A 13,353-nucleotide genomic window follows, 5' to 3' on the forward strand; every position below is an offset into this window, starting at 1 on the left:
TTCCATGAATACAAAACTATTTTGTGACATATTTACACTACACTAGGTTTGCGTAATATACCATGTAATTGAAGCTTTGAGGCATCTGAAAGTACGTGCATGAGGATGTTGCTCGAACTACTAAATAAATTTTGCAAGATTAATAAAATTCCGAAGTAAAAACGGCCTGCAATACCGAAATCTCGTAGAATGTTTAGTGTCAGCTACACGTTTTTTTTTATTAGAACACCTAAAATTTGGCTGAGCTTGAATGTGCTTACTTTTTTTAGCAATTTTCAGCCTAAAATATTCTTAAATGCGTTCTTAATTTTTCAGACTACTCTAAATCGACAATATGATACAAAATAAAGAGGACTTAAATTTAGCAAAATTTGGATAATATTTGACTCTCGACTTTTGAAGATCCACCCCTAAATTCGGTTAAAACTGCTTAAAAAGAGGAAAAAATTGTAGTTTCTTGTCATTTTTTTCCAAACTGAGGCTGGGCATGTTCTTAAGATGTTCTTAATTTTTCGACGAATTTCAGCCTATATGTTCTTATAAACTAGGTTCTAATAAAAAAAAGACGTGTAGGCCTATGTGTAAAATTATTTTGGTACATTAACAATGAGAAAGTTTTCTTTGATATTATTATAAACTTTTAATAATAATACACAAAATCTCCCACTGTTTTCTATTTTACGATTTCTGTTACGGTACCAACTGGGTATTCACTGCAATAGACCTTATCGGAGTTTTTGATTTTTCTAAAAAAGCGATGCATTGTGGGATTGTTTCGAGTGTATTGCAATAGAATTCCATCGAGGAATTCCTAAGAGATTTCTATTGTAATACACTCGAAACAATCCCACAATGCATCACTTTTTTAGAAAAATCAAAAACTCCGATAAGGTCTATTCTCTTGACAGGACAACCTCTCCCTCCAGAAAAATACCCGGGGGAGACACTTAAGGCAATTATAAACATACATCAGATTTTTGCTGTCAGACTTGCAATTCAGCAGTCCCCAAGCACCCAATTTCAGAAAAGTGTTTATTGATTCTGATAAGAAAGGGCGTATCAGTTTTCGACAAAACTAAAGCTGTTTACATTTTGACTTTCCCATATGATATATGAATTCTTTAAGCAACAAAATCTTACTTAATCTTAACTTAATCCTGAAAATGGGAAAGCGTTATATTACACTCTTTTATAAGAACATCTAAAATCTTTCAGTTTCACTATATACCGATTTTTCTCTCGTACGCCCCCTCCCATTATTGTACCTACACTTTTTTTATAAGAACAAACTATATAAGAACATAAGGCTTCGAGGCCCAAAAATTTAAGAACATTCTAAGAACATTCTAAGGCTTTGGAGACTTAAAAACATGCATTTTCTTAAGAAATTACATCAAAATGCTCAAAAAATGCTGAAAATAAGAACATTTTAAGAACATTTTTAGGCTTCAAATATAAAAAACTAAGAACATCCGAAGGCTTCGAAAATTTTTGACGTTCTTATAAAAAAAAACGTGTATGTCACGATTCTTTTATTATTTTGATTGACAATGAAACGTTATTGCTAACAGCTTTCTGATCCTGCTGTATCATGTAACACCCCTGTCTCATTGAGCTGATAGTCTTAGCTTACTCTCACTGGGGTGACATATTACTTCCAATGACAATAATGCTTTTTTCGCCGGGTTTGGGGTGGAGGGCTCCAACGGGGCTGTGAGTTAGACTTTTTCATAATTCGTGGATATGAAATGAATGAGCTATATGCCAAAGAGGGGGTGGGGAGAAAATTTCCTGCTTTTAAGGAGCAGTGATTCCAACTTAAAAATGCGGTTGGAGTTCGGGGGAAGTCCCGTTACATCACTTACACGTTTTCTGTTTGAAAAATATCAAAATAGAAATAAAAAGTCACTTTTCACATCTCTTTCTCACAGAACCAAGGGAACCTCTTTCCACTGAAAAAATTGGCCTAAATATCGTCACCAGTGGAAAATTATACTCCAAACTTTTATCCCTACTAAAAATAATCAAATAAACAAAACCTCACTTCAAAAATGTTATTCCCCACTTCCACTGCACTTGAAAACAATGGAATTTTAATCCTCAGACATAAAAAATATGGAAATATCAATCCCCATCGAGTTTCAGTTCGTTATCTCCCCCCCCCGCAACTGGCTAAAAATCCTACCGGGTCTGTGAGAAGAGGTTTTTTATATTCGTCGAAATCTGCCACAAACATGGTATCGGTCATGATATTTGCTGAAAAAAGCACTCATTTGCTCTCGTTTTTCTATGAACAAAAAAGTCATCAAACTTAATCAAAAATGATTTGTTATTTACTTAAACGAGACAATGATGTTTCGCAATGGCATATTTTTCTAACCGCTAAGTGGTTTATAGCTATCAACTTTCGAAAGCAGCCGGTGAGGCGACATTTTTCTGATGTGTTCTGAACACCCCTGTCTCAGTGCCCCGGTGGCATGATTTCAGTACATGATTTTTTTCAGTACATGGTTTCAGTACATGATTTTTTACTACGTCACTGCAGTAATCAAATTTTTATTGCACTCATTTGTGAATTGAGATATAAATTGAATAAAGACAGCGACAATAAAAAACAGTTCTTGAATTCCCAAGCCATTTAGGATGATTACAAATGAGTGCAATAAAAATTTGATTACTGCAGTGACGTAGGAAAAAATCATGTACTGAAACCATGTACTGAAAAAAATCATGTACTGAAATCATGCCACCGGGGCACTGAGACAGGGGTGTTTCTGAGAGTATGTTTCATCTAGAAATTTCGATCTGTTCTGATAAGATCTTCGAGAATTAATCAGCTAGAAATAATGGTGTGTTCTGACGAGACAGGGGTATAATCAAGTTCATCTAACGTGTTCTTGTTGTCTAGGTAATCAGAACACATCTTTCATGGAGAAAAACAAATATTTTACAAGTTTATCTTGGCAAACTTTTTTCCTAGATTGTAGAACACATCAAACCATAAAGTAGTGATAATTTTAATGAGACAAATAGCGCTATAAAGGTCTCCTAGAGGATAAGAACACATATTTCTAAAAAATCTCTCCGCTGGCTGCTTTTGAACTTTTTAGAACACATTTAAGCTTCGTGCCTAGGCCACATTCCTGTCTCAGTGACCCGAAAAGAGATATTTTTACGACATCATTTAACATATACACGCTTTTTTTATAATAAGAATACACTTTATAAGAATGCCCATGATGAAAATGGCCAAAAAATTAAGAATACGCTAAGAACATCACCATCATGGAATTTTGAGACGTAGTATTAAATGTTAAATCTAGTCTGAATTAGGATCCTAACCTAAGAATGCTGTAAGAATATTTTAGGATGATTTTCCGAAAAAAGTTAAGAATATCCATGATGAAATGGATTTTACACCATTCTTATAAAAAAAAGCGTGCATGTTGCAGTATTTTTAAACAAAAGAAAAAATAGATTATTATAAAATAACCACCTAGGATGCTGCCAGTTACCGCTACCTTAGGTTCACAATGTTTGCTTTATAAATTCCAAACTTATCTCACAGCTTATGTTATCCTCATTTTTATCCAGATCATGTCATTTCTACCTGTATCGGTCACGATTTTGCTGAGAAAATCACTATTATTTTCATTTTCCCTCATTTTTCTATGAATACAAAAGTCATCAAATTTAATCTGTTATCTGTTATTTACTTAAACGAGGCGATGATGTTTCGCAATGACATACTTCTATCTAAAATGTTAAGTGAGTAATTTGATATAACCACCCTTACGGAAACTAAATGCTCGTTTTCCATTGAAAACGAATATAGAATGCATTAAAATAGAATAAAATTCTAGGTTCAAAACTCTGATGAATTTCTAATTCATTGGGTATCAAAATGTATTTAAATTCTAGACTTTAAATTACATATAAATGTATAATAAAAGATTACGTTGAACTTGAGCAAAGAAAATACAATTCAAATGTTGTTTCAATTAAATTCATTTTCCATTAACTTTTTTAAACGTAGTAAAATTATATTTTTAATGTGAACCACGGATTCACTAAAATAAAATGCAATTCAGATGCTCTCACAAATAAAATGCATTTTTTATTCGATTTTTTAAACGCATTTAAACTAAATTTTTCGATATGCTGATGAATTGACAAAAATAATGCAGTTCAAATATTTTAACAAATAAAATGCACTTTCCCTTCGATTTTTAAACGCATTGAAACTAAATTTTTCGATATGGTCATGAATTCGATAAAGTAAAATGCAGTTCAAATAGTTTTACAAATAAAATGCACTTTCCATTCGATATTTAAACGTATTGAAACTAAATTTTTCGATATGGTCACGAATTTGATAAAATAAAATGCAGTTCAAATAGTTTTACAAATAAAATGCACTTTCCATTCCATGCTGTTTTAATTTTTTTTGCTGAAATTCATTTTTTTCTAATTTTTTAAAACCAAAAAATAAGTAAAAAGATAAATTAGAAAAGATTAATAACAGAGTAAATAGTCACGAGACTAAATGCAACCTAATATATTTTCAGTAAAACTATAGCCAGTCCATTCGATATTCAGAAAAGAGATAGAATGATTAATGGTACAGGAATTACCAAAAATTTCCATTTTCACCTATTTGAATTCATAGCAGAATGGAGATTTTTCGCAAGCTTTCAAATAAAATGTTACCAAAATTCTTGAAACTTAATTGAAATCCATGTTCTTTCTTTCAGTGTAACATTCTATTTCAAGCTAACCTTTTCTGCGGGGAAGTAAAAGACCCAGCGTTTTTGTAATCTTAAAACCATATTTATCACAAAAGAATGCGGCTATCGCGAAATCACACCCTTACAATGAAGATCGTAATTGTCAAAAATAAGGCACACTGATGATGACAGTACAGTATTTCGCCATCAATTTTAAATCTTTAATCCATGTTTATCATGTTTTGTTAAACCTCCTCCTTGATTAACTCTCTCGCAGCTGTTCACAAGCTAGAGGAAACAGCCCCTAGAAACAGACTCGTTGGGACCCCTCGTCACTTGAAAAAGCCGCCAAAAAATGGTGATAAAAATACCCTGAAATTTCATCCCCATTGAAAAGCTGCAAGAGCTCTCATGGCTGCTGGGAAAAAAACACTGAGACACTGAGGACATCTTCACTGGATTTTTGAGCTGTAAACATTAGAATTTGAGATCCCCACTCATTTAAAAACAAACGGTTTTCCACTCCCATTGGCATATAGCTCATTTTATCTTCACTGGCTAAATAACTTTAACAGGGTTACTGAGACAGGGGTGTCAGGAAATGGATCTGAAAATAATATATAATGTTATATGTCATTGAATATGCTATTTTTCATGAGTTAAAAATTACAGTTCATTGTGGTAGGTTTCAAAATTAAATGATGTCAGAAAACAGATAAGTACTTTTCAGGAGTTCTGTTATTTTGAGAGCACGACCAGTGCACGAGTTTAAAAAAAATCAAATACAGCTTTTTGTGCACAATGCAGGGCGGGTCGGGAAATCATTTAAAATCTTGAAATTGTAGTGACCCAGCCGTCCTCACGATTAATAACGAAACTGTTTTTCTCTGAACCAGATAAACTTTCGATAAGTTTTTTATCGGACAAAAAGTGAATATTTGTCTAACAACAAATACTTTATATATTCGAAAAAACTTGGAAAAGCGAGCGCGTAGCAGCCATTTTAGAAGCTCTACGCGCAAGATAACAGAATATGTTAGTTTTTAGTTGCAAGTAGCGCATGATCCTGAAGTAGGATGAATTCTTCCGCAAATTATGAACAAAATTTTTTGATGTTATTATTATCACATATCATAGTATTTCAAAATAATGGCGCAACTTTTTTTCTGATTCTAATCATAAGTTTTTTGTCTGACAAAAAAAATGAAAATCTAGGGTCTAATTTTCTGTCTTACTTGTAAAAACGAGACTAGCACAGTATTTCCATGGATTTGTAAGTTGAGTTAGTTCACAATAATAAGGACAGAAATTTTGTTTTTATCACAAAGAAAATATCGTTTTTGATGTTTGATTTATTCTTCAATGCAGAAGAAACTTAACCAAAATTGTAAAAATTTGTGATAATTTTTTAATGTTCAAAATTCTTAGATACGTTTAAAATACATTTATTTTTTTCGAATAATTTGGGTAAATTGCTCTGCTCCATTGATAATTGTAGCAAATTAGTTAGCTAAATTGTTTTGTGTATTGGCGGTTTAGTTTGATTAAATTACGAGCAATTAGAACACAAAAGATTTGAGAACATTGATGTTTAAAAGTTTTATTTTAACAAGCCAAGTTGTCAGTTGTGTCAGTCACATGTCCGTCAGGCCATGAACTATGTTTATAATTGATGTTAAGGAAGAGTCTCTTCTTGGCTTAAATTTAACAACTCCAATGTTATTTCCAAAATTTATCTATTAATATTTATTTTTCTTTCTAACTTTCAGGTATAACCATAATATACCGACGGAATACTGACACACAATTGAAGGATGATTAAAATCACGATACCAAACAAAAGACGAAGACTTATTTTTCAATTTTTTAATTTTTAATTTTTTATTAGAATTTTCGTTGTAAATTTTAACTTTAACTTCTGTTTATTCTCCTAAATAAAAAATTCCATTTGCAACTTAAACGATTAGACTTGTATCCTGTATCTCAAAACGCAGTTAATCTGAGTGAATATTAGCCAATACATAAGCCATCGAATACAGCTCAACAATGTATACAAGCATCGATAAACCTCAGATAATAAATAATAAATATTCAGAAAATGCCCCGATAAAATCCCTATAAGGACCCGAATACTGGTAGTGGTATTCTTACAAAGAAAAGAAAAATAATGCATTACAAATTCTCAATTCTTATGAAAAATCTTTCCTATAAGAAATATTTCGGATATTGAAAAGGCATTTTAAATTTGGATTTTCAATTCATTTGAAATCTTGTCTGCTATTTAAAGTGCATTTTAATTTTGACGCCGTTCATTAAAAATGTATTTATAATTTTCCTCAATTCTCTTTTCATGTTAAAAATGTATTTGTAATTGTGAAGTATCAAAAAATTATAAAATTTTTCAAAAAGGTAAATGCATTTTAAATGAAATCCTAATGAATTATATATCCTATTTTTTCAAATGTTATTTCAATGCAATTAAAGTGCATACTGTATGCTATTCCATGATGCATTTTATTTACAAAGTTTTTACTCTAGCAATGCGATTTAAATTCGTTTAACATTTTTGTCCAGGTCCAGGTTTCATTACATTTAAATTGCAATTAAACTCAAATTTCAATGAAAAATTCGATGCATTTAAAACGCGTGGAAGTTCCGTAAGGGCATGAGCACCAATGTACGTTTCTTTATAAAAATGCGCTCTATAAGAATATTCATAATAAAAAAATTAAGAAAGTGCACTTATGATTGCCATTTTTTTATAGCATTTTGGATTACCTGGAAATTTCAATCATCCCCAGAAATGGTAAAATTTCTTCCAAAAGAGTCATATTTTTGCTTAAGATACGTAGATGTTAAATGTTAATTTTTGGCTTGATTTTGGATCCTAGGTTAAGAATACCCCCGGTAGAAGTGCTACCCTTGCCGAACGACGGGGGTGTGCCGCTGAAGTTCGGAAAATAGACCCTACGTGGGACTCGGCTTTTTGAAAAAAAAGTGACCCTGAATGGGACTGAATTTCCAAAAACCTCTCAGAATTTTCCATATGTTTTCCAAATTCTCCGAAAAAGGTACCCTACTAGGGACTGATCTTGGTGTTTTTGCGGCCCTACTTGTAGACTAGAATCGACTTCTGTCTAAACTTTTCTTTTTGACTATTTTGTTGACGCCAGTGTAGTAAACTAGAGGTTTTCGCCATCTTGAATTTTTCACTTTCGTTTTCAAAAATCACAAGAAAACAAGAAAACAATAAAATATATAACCTCATCAAAGTTTATGAAACTATAATATAAACATGAAAGTACCTCCAAAATTTGAGAAAAATTAGTCTATTGGTCATGGTTTTCTGTTTGTTTTTCTACAAAAAGAGGCTGCATCTAGTTGCACAGATTTGTTACCACCTCAAGCAAAGCTAAAAATGAAGTCTGCCAAACTACACGAGGCCATACTTATCAGCGCCATCCAGCCTATCAAAATAAGCTATAAGTGGCCCCAAGCTACCCTACCCGGAACTAATACCAGTGGTACATCATGCCCCGAGGGGTAAATCACTTGAAAAAAGGTGTACGATACTTTTTGACTTTTTGAATTTTCATTTGACTTTTTTACTTTTTTTTTACTTTTATTTGACTTTTTGACTTTTTTTTTTTAATTTTCTCAAAATTTAATTTTGACTTTTTCCAAACAAAAACGCCCACCGCTTTCGGGCGCCCAACATTTTCCGCCCGAATCTGTCCAAAAGCGCCAACCACCCATAAATTTTGCCCCACCCATCCGCCCATTCAAGAAATTTTTCGACTATTTTTTAGTTTTATTTGACTCTTTGACATTTTTCTAAGAACTTTTGACTTTTTCTTTGACTAGTTGAAGAATATCCATTTTGAAATTACAGGCTGTTTTTTAAAACGGAAATGTTATATCAGTTCCATCCTGGGGGCCTCTCTGAAATATTTCAAAATTCATCAAACATTTTCATTGTTGCTTTTGTTTACTTGAATAAGTTTAGAGTTGTACATGCGCAGATATGCCAATTGTATTGAATAAGAATCATAATGTCTTAGTATCATCAGGATAATTGTTACCGACTTTTAATTAAAGACCTTTTCTTTCCCTAATCGAAAACAATTAACATTGACGTGCTTGAAAAAAAAAACAACTATCGAAATTAAATTGCATACATGTTTTTTTATAAGAACAAACTATCTTCGATGGCCAAAATAATAAAAACAAGGTTCGCAATAATGGGACAAAATATTTCCCACAACATTTGTTACAAAAAGCACACAAACTTTTGCTCTTCAGGGCCTTCAAAGGGATGATCTGAAGATATTTCGAGAAACAACGCATTAGAGATTCTAGATATAATATTTAGATTTTATGATACGCACACAATTCTTTCAACTGATAGAAGTGTTTTTTTCCGGAAACCTTCTATTCTTATAAAGTGGCATATGTTCTTAGGCTGAATTATAGCCCAACGGGAACTGTTGAGAAGTAGAAACAATCTGAAAATATAACTGAAAACGCTTCTTTTTAAAACACAACATCCTGTATGACCACTTCAAAACCTTTTTGAATCAATGAAGTGTATTCATACTGTAGAGAGAAAAATTCGACGATTTGAAACTATTTCAGCCTGGCGTATGCATATACTTAAATTATGCTTAGGATATCTACAAATCTGAGCATGCTAAGCATTATGAAGTGGGGAGCGTACGGGGTTTGCGATTTCTGAAATACGGAACAATTTTGCAAAAATTTTCGAAATTCCATAAAAAAAGTTTTTCAACAAATTTGATTTTTTATGTATGAATTCCAAAAAAGGGGGATAAAAAGTTTATAATACCAAAATTTCGAAGCAAAAATTCCTGGATTTCCAATACCGAAACAATTTCAGAATTCCGAAATACCGAAGGAATTTTGCCCGATTTTCGAAATTTCGAAAAAAAGTGTCGATTTCCGAAATTCCGAAATACCGTACGCCCCCCATTTATGAATATAAAAACATTCATAAAAAGGATATTGTACACAAAAAAGGTCATAGATACCCTTTACTTTCTTTCTCATAGTCAAATCAATATTAATAAAAAGATCAAAATCCCGAAAAATGCAACTAAAAATTCTCCTTTTACAAGATTAGATAATGCTATAGTACAATGAGCGCCGAAATATTTTGGCAATTTTGGGTATTTTAGCGTTTTTCAGAATTTATAGGTCGGGCGTGAATTGCAGTTTCAGTACTTCCACTATGCTGCATTAGATTTGTCGATTTGGGAGGGGTTAAGTGGTTTCCAGGCTATATTCTTAGCTTTATTGGAACATTTTTGAGCTTTTAGATCCTGAGATTCTAAGGTCCTGAGTCTTAAATCTAATGTGAAAACTTAGAGTTAAAACTCTACTTCCAAACTGTACTTCAAGGCACTTAATAATCACTTGCGGTTTCAAAGTTTTGAGGGAATTCCCCTTTTGTGCCAAATATTTCGGTGCTGATTGTAGATACCCCTGTCTCTATGCCCAGTGGGTGTTGATCACCCAGTGGGGTAGGAAATTAAAAGTTTTTTATTACAGAAATTTGGATGTGTGGTGTGGGGAGATTTCCAATGACTAGTCACATCAGCGTCCCGCCGAAATGCGTATCAAAAATTAATCCTGTGAAAGTGCTATATCGTTTACTTGACTCGCATGCAAAAAATGCGCCGCAAAACTTCTAAAGGGATTCATGAAAAAATAACCCAGCACTTTTTAATGAAGTTAACATTTTCAAAAACTATGAGAAATTGCCTAAAACTTAAGCTAAGCCAACCTTGAAAACTAATTTGAAGATCAACTTCCAAGAAAAAAATCTACGGATCACCTAGATCCGCGCACCACCGGATAGGCTATTTCCCGAAAATTTTTCCGGGCCTCAAACACAGGCCCATTTACATGTGCGGAATTATTTTTGCTTTAGCGTATAAACAAGGCTTTAAAAATTGAAGCGGTCTCGGGCATTGAATAACAAAATTTGGTTGGTTGATGCTGCACGTTCGCAATCGGTGATTTTGTCTCATTTTGGGTGCTTTTTCACTACGCTAGATAGATAAGTGGTTCTCATCAACGATCCTTTTCATAAATTTCTAAGGGTTGTAAAAATATATAATGAAGATTCGTGCTTAACACCAGATTTTGATCGCTTCATATCAGCATTCCAGATTTAACGTCGAAAATTGGTCATTAAACCTTTTGTTCTTCAAGAGAGGGCTAGACCTCCTTGGCTTAATAACCAATTAAGCGAAAAAGGCAGCATAAATAAATTGGTTGCCATAAAAGTAGCAGAATGTGTAGTGGGATTCTTTTGTAAAAAATTGGTCATATGGGAAAAGTGTTTTCTTTCCCGACAGAGTTGAAGAGCAGAGTTGATTTGATACAAAAGACAAGGAATCTTGTCACAGAAAATGTTCATTAATAGGCTGTAATTCTAAATCCCTTGATATGCGAGTTGATGATTTTTAATTAAATTTTCTTCAAATTCAAAGGGTTGTAAACGGGTGGTTTTTCACTGAGACTGTCTGGCGAAAATCGATTAGCTGAAACAACGAAAATTGATAGAAAGCATTACTGACTCCCAAAACAGTTGTCGAAGCGTTTACAACCCTTTGAATTTGAAGAAAATTTTATTAAAAATCTCTTGGTCTTGGAAAAACAGGACATTTTATCAACTTTCACAACAAACTAACTTCAATTTTGTTTGTATATTTACATAAATCGTACGAAGGCAAGTGACTGTAACCTGATAACAGATGTTCATAATTTTCTTACGCGCACGGTAAACCTCTAAAGACGCTTGAAAATTATACATCTGAGGAAAATAGTCCTCCCACGGAAAATTCTTCAACAAGAATCTTGTTGTGCGCTGGAAAAATAAAAACCGATACGGCGCCCTATTCATAAACACAATCGCGCAACTTTGTTGTCATTCCCAGTCCTTTTAGACGAACGCGGTCCTTACGATTTCGAGATTGCATATTCGTCAGATTGTTTGTTTTCACACATCCCTTTAGAGCTTCAGCGTGGTGTGCAGAAAACATTCACAATCTGATCTCAGGTTAAGTGACTGTGAATAAATCTGACCATTTTATACCTGAAAAATTACATTACTTGCAATATGAAAAAATGAAAAAGGTTTGCACCCAACGAATGCAATGCCTACAATGCAACAATATAACAATGGGAATGGTTGATGAACTGATTTTAGCTAAAAATTTAAACATGGAGCAAAGTTGACTGGTTAATGATTGAATTTCCCTTGGTTTTTTTATCTACAACAATGAATTAACTGCTGGTTAGTGACAGTTAGTGAAAACTCGTTGCGGTTTTAAATCTCAAATTTTAAAGCTGATAACCGGATCCGGAACGCCACGGCCCCAATATGAAGAATGTTATGTTATACTTCTTAAAAGGTTTATTGCATTGAATATGGATGTAAATAATTTGAAATCACCTCACATGTACAATTAAAATTTTTCTTCCCCGCATGGATTTTAAAACGTGGAAAACTTTAGTTGTGAATTTAGAGATCTTTTGCAACGTGTGTTTTAAACGTGGAAACTTTTATCGTGAATTTGGAAATTTTCTTACCGTCAACTGCTCCAACTTGGGACTGTCTGACAAAACATTGGACGGCAATTTGGCACCATTTTACCGAACCTCTAAAGTCATTTGATTTGACTTAATGAACGGCGTATTAAAAAAATGGCAAAATGATGGAGCGTTTGACGTCACTCGCGTGGCAAGTTACACACGCGTTATTTGTTAATCCTATCGGGTGATAGGCGGTTAGGCAATGGGGGTTCTCTAATTCAAAGCAGTTAAAGCAGTTGACGGTATGTACATTTAAAACGTGGACACTTTTGTGATAAATTTGGAGATTTTCTTACATGTGCATTCAAAACGTGGAAAACTTTTGTCGTGAACTTGACATTTTCTTCCACATGCATTTAAAAAATGAAGAAAACTCAAGTGATTTCCTGGCATGACAATTTATTTTATTTTCTGACATTTTTTTGGAAATTTTGATTGTTTCCAAGTACAGTATGTGACATTTTTTGCTCTTGCAGCATGCTTTTGGAAATCATAAAATGGCTTCTGTTAGGGGAATTTTTTCCTATCGACATTCTTTCAGATTATGAAATGTTTCCCAGTTATATAAAAATGAGATTTTTTTTTTTTTGCATTCTGTCGGAAAATATGAAATTGTTTCCCTGAAAGATTTTTACTTTTTAGCACGTGCATTATTTCAAAAAACTCCAAAAGTTACTTTAGATTTTTACATTTTTTACAATATTTTATATATGAAAGTATAATGCAAAATATTTCATCTCATTTTGAAAATATATAAAATTTTCTTTGGTTTTCTTACTGTGAAATATTCTCCTTTTTGTCATTCTTTCATTTTAAATACCTTAAGTGGATAAATTTTGGCGTGGATTTAATTTGGCGATTGGCCAAAATACGATTTTTGCTGGGGATTTAATTTGGCGATACAATCAAGGTCATAATATTTGAGAAAAAAGGGAAATCCACCGGGAAGTTTTTGAACCACAATCGATTTGTAAGTGCTCTAAAGTAGGTTGGAAGGGTAGAGTTT

General features: G+C 32.9%; 1 long non-coding RNA gene across 1 annotated transcript; it reads left to right on the forward strand.

The window, feature by feature from the left end:
* The first annotated feature begins 3,284 nt into the window (after positions 1-3,284).
* Positions 3,285-8,616, forward strand: LOC136817928 (uncharacterized). The gene is made up of 2 exons (XR_010848170.1): positions 3,285-3,768; positions 7,493-8,616. It is a non-coding gene; the product is annotated as an uncharacterized lncRNA (long non-coding RNA).
* The last annotated feature ends 4,737 nt before the right edge of the window (positions 8,617-13,353 follow it).

This window comes from Clytia hemisphaerica, unplaced genomic scaffold (genome assembly GCF_902728285.1).
Source record: "Clytia hemisphaerica strain Z4C2 unplaced genomic scaffold, Clytia hemisphaerica genome assembly, whole genome shotgun sequence".
Classification (NCBI taxonomy): Eukaryota; Metazoa; Cnidaria; class Hydrozoa; order Leptothecata; family Clytiidae; genus Clytia; species Clytia hemisphaerica.